The following is a 3,822-nucleotide window of genomic DNA, read 5'->3' as shown; positions in this document are numbered from 1 at the left end:
ATCTTACCTGGCTCCCAGAAGAGAAAAAACACAATAGTTGGAAATGGATGCACTGGAACTCCATTTTGAAGTATACAAGATGGATCAGTATATGTCATTCACAAGTTTTACTGCTTTTTCTTTCTGAATTACTGATGCCTGCCATTCCTACATGGTGTGGTCTACATGTAACTCCAAATCCACAGTAATGTGGTTGATTCTTAATTGCCCTCTGAGCAATTAGGGACAGACAATGGATGTAGATAGTGTGTACTATTTGCAAGATGCACTGCAGAAATTCACCAAATATCCTTGGACAGCACCTTCCAAATCTAAGACCACTTCCATCTTGAAGGACAAAGTTGCAGATACATGGGAACATAGCCACCTGCAAGATCTCCATCAAGTCACTCACCATCCTGACCTTGAAATATGTCACCCTTCCTTCACTGTCACTGGGTCAAAACCCTGAAATCTCCTTCTTAAGGGCATTGTGGGTCAACCTGCAGCAAGTGGACTGCAATGGTTCAAGAAGGCAGCTCACCACCAGCTGCTCAAAAGCCACTAGGATCAGGCAATAAAAAGCTGGCCAGCTAGCGATATCTATATCTCACAGGTGAATGAAAAATAAATAAATGCTAGCTACTACATAATTCTGATTCTAAGTTTTGTTTACTTTTTTAAAACAAAAATAATTCATGGGATGTAATAGCCATGTCCCAAAACTCAGTGTATGGTTCTCTTGCCTCTATCATATGGTTTTAAATTCAGGTCCCACTCTGTGGTCCATTGAACAAAATCTAGACTCAGTTATCTCTGCACAACTGCAGGAATGCTGCAATATTAAAGATGCAGCTTTTGATGACGTGTTAAAACCAAGTTGCCTGCCACCTCTGATGGATATAAAAGATTTCATGGGACTACTCAAAAAAGAGCAGGTGTCGATAGCCAATAGTTATCCTTTGGCCAAATCAATAAAGCAGATTATTTGACCACTATCCCATTGCAGTTTTTTGGAGTTTACTCAGTGCAAATTGGTTGGCATGTTTCTGCATTACCACAGTGACTACACTTCATACATTACTTTCATGGCAGTGAACTACTTTAGCAGATAGTGAAAGGTGATGCGTCTATCTGTAGAGAGCTAAAATGACGTAAAAAAAAGGCAAGATCTGTGTGATACTTGAATACACATTAGCTTCCATCTAGCTGTATAACCATAGTTTACATAGTGAATAGTCTAATTTAATGTTTCACCAGCAGGTGACACTATTAGTTTATGAAATATTTCTCACATTTTGGGAAGTCATGAAGGTTGGAGTTACAACATTGATTTTTGTCCAAAACTAAAAGAAGAATAGGAGAAGGCTAAGAGAAAGCTGCTATAACTCAGGATCACAGTTAGTAAATATGGATAGTATGAAAGGAATGATCCAGTTAAGTTTTGCAATGGAAATAGAGTAGACCAAGTGTAAATTACCTATAGAAGGCATCACGGAAACACGAGACGCTGCATGGCAGGAGGAAATACAATACAAACACAACAGCAGTGTCGAAAAATTATGACTGATTTTATTGAAACAAGATAAAACAATATCGAATTATATAATAGGAGCATTTAAAATTATAAAGGGCTAGGACAGTGAAATCAGATTTATTGTCTTAGGTTTCTCCATTGTTGGAGAAGAACCAAGCCTGATCTGTCGTTTCCTGGTGTCCAGATAACACACTTCCAGCAGGGGTCGCTCAGTTAAGGTTAAAAGTGAAAGGGGTGCTGCTCCAGCAGGCAGTTTTATCCTGGATGGAGTGTTGTAACTGCACCCATCCTGTCAAGTGGAGATTATCCCATCTCATTCCTGATTTCTGACTTGTTGATGGTGGACAAGCTAAATGGACTCAAGAAATGAGATGTTTGCTTCTTAATTGCCAGCTTCTGACCTGCCCTTGTAGCTACAATATTTACATGGCTGGTCCAGTTTAGTTTTTGGTCAACAATAATGCCCGTGATGCTGATAGTGGGGTATTCAGCGATAGTATTACCATTGAATGTCAAACTGTTTCCCAACACAAAACAGATGGACAAAGTATAAATCTCCCAATCATTTCCTCCAAAGCACGTTGACAGTTTTCTGTTGCCTACTATGCATGTCCAGCCTGAAACAGAGTGCAGATTGCAACTGTAACTTGCACCACGTCATTGTCACTTTGAGGTCTGAACAAAGTTTCAAGTAAAAAAGCTATTTGCAGCAGAATTATGGCTTGCTTTTCACCAAGAGATACATACATGCAAATCTGCAGTGTGGCCACTTCGCTAAAACTGAATGTGCACTTTGAACCCCTAACATTTCACCGTTATTCTAAGCTACCAGGACAAGATCATTCATAACTGAAAGGAGTAAATCCTCACACAGGAAGCCCCAGAAATTTTCAGCTATGGATTCTATCTGAGATATCTAAGCAGTTCAATACATGGAAGGAGAGTGGGCATTCGATTCCTGGGATGTTGGGTCAGGTTCTAGGGAAGGGAGAACTTGCACAGGCTGGATGAGTTGCAACTCAACAATGCTGGCACCAATGTCCTTATAAGCAGGTTTTCTACTTGCTTAGGTGGTTGGGAAGCAGGTTGTATCATTAGACAGGAAAAGAATGAACATAAAGGGTCAGAAGAGACAGATGGCACTAGAATAAGGAATTGTTAAGGTATTAGGTGATTTTAAAGTAAGAATGATGCAAAAAGTCTATTTTAGATTTGCAATGCATGTATGTTAGAACACACAGCACGATAAATAAGGTTGGTGAAATGCAATCACAGACAGCCACTTGGGATTATAATACCATTGTGATAGTGAAGATTGTTTTAAAAAGAAAAGGGGGCCGGAATGCGTACTAAATATTTCTGAACACAATGTTTTCTGCATAGATATGGAAGGAAAAAAAAGGAGGACACTTGGCAGCTTTGATTAAGAAGAATAATACAGTGCTGGATATTTCCTTGAGTTGTAAAGTACAAAATCTGAGGTTACAGCTAAAGAACAACAGATATCATTGCATTACTGCTGTATTCTGTGGGCCATCAGCTCTGAGAAAGGGAGGGACATATTTGTAAGGAAATAATAGATAAGTACAAAACAAGAGTTGTAATGGCAAACTTCAATTATCAAAATAAGTATGATGAAAATAAGGTAATGGGCAGAAAAGAAGAGGGGAGAAGAGTTTCTGAAGTGCATTCAGAAGAAACGTTGGAAAAGAACCAAATTAACTTTTGTCACCTTGCAATCACATCTCTCTAATAGCTGTCATATAGTCATTCATTTCGATCTATGCCATTAATTGATCTAGTTATGAATGTTGTGTGCACTCAAACAAAGAATTTTAATTCTGTCTTAATATAGAAAATAGGAATATAAGTAGGCCATTCAGCCCTTTGAGCCTGCTCTGCCATTCAGTACAATCATGACTGATTATCCAGTTTAGTTCCCTGTTCCCCATACTCCTTTTGTGCAAAGAACTACATCTAAGTTCTTCTTGAAAATATTCAATGTTTTGGCCTCAACCGCTTTCTGTGACAGACAATCCCACATGCTCACCACTCTCTGGATAAAGAGATTTCTCCAAATTTCAGTCCTGAATAGTGTCCCCTGTATCTTTAGACTCTGCCCCCAGTTCTGGACTTGGGTCATTGGAAGTATCCTTCCTTCATTTAACGTGTCTTGTCCTGTTGGAATTTTATATGTTTCTATGACATCCCTCCTCAATCTTCAAAACACCAGTGAATGTAGTCCTAACTGATTCACCCTCTCATCTTAGATAACAAGGTGTAGAGCTGGATGAACACAGCAGGCC

Source organism: Rhincodon typus, chromosome 13, assembly GCF_021869965.1.
Source record: "Rhincodon typus isolate 14 chromosome 13, sRhiTyp1.1, whole genome shotgun sequence".
In the NCBI taxonomy this organism is placed as follows: Eukaryota; Metazoa; Chordata; class Chondrichthyes; order Orectolobiformes; family Rhincodontidae; genus Rhincodon; species Rhincodon typus.
Note: the sequence above shows the minus strand (reverse complement) of the source record.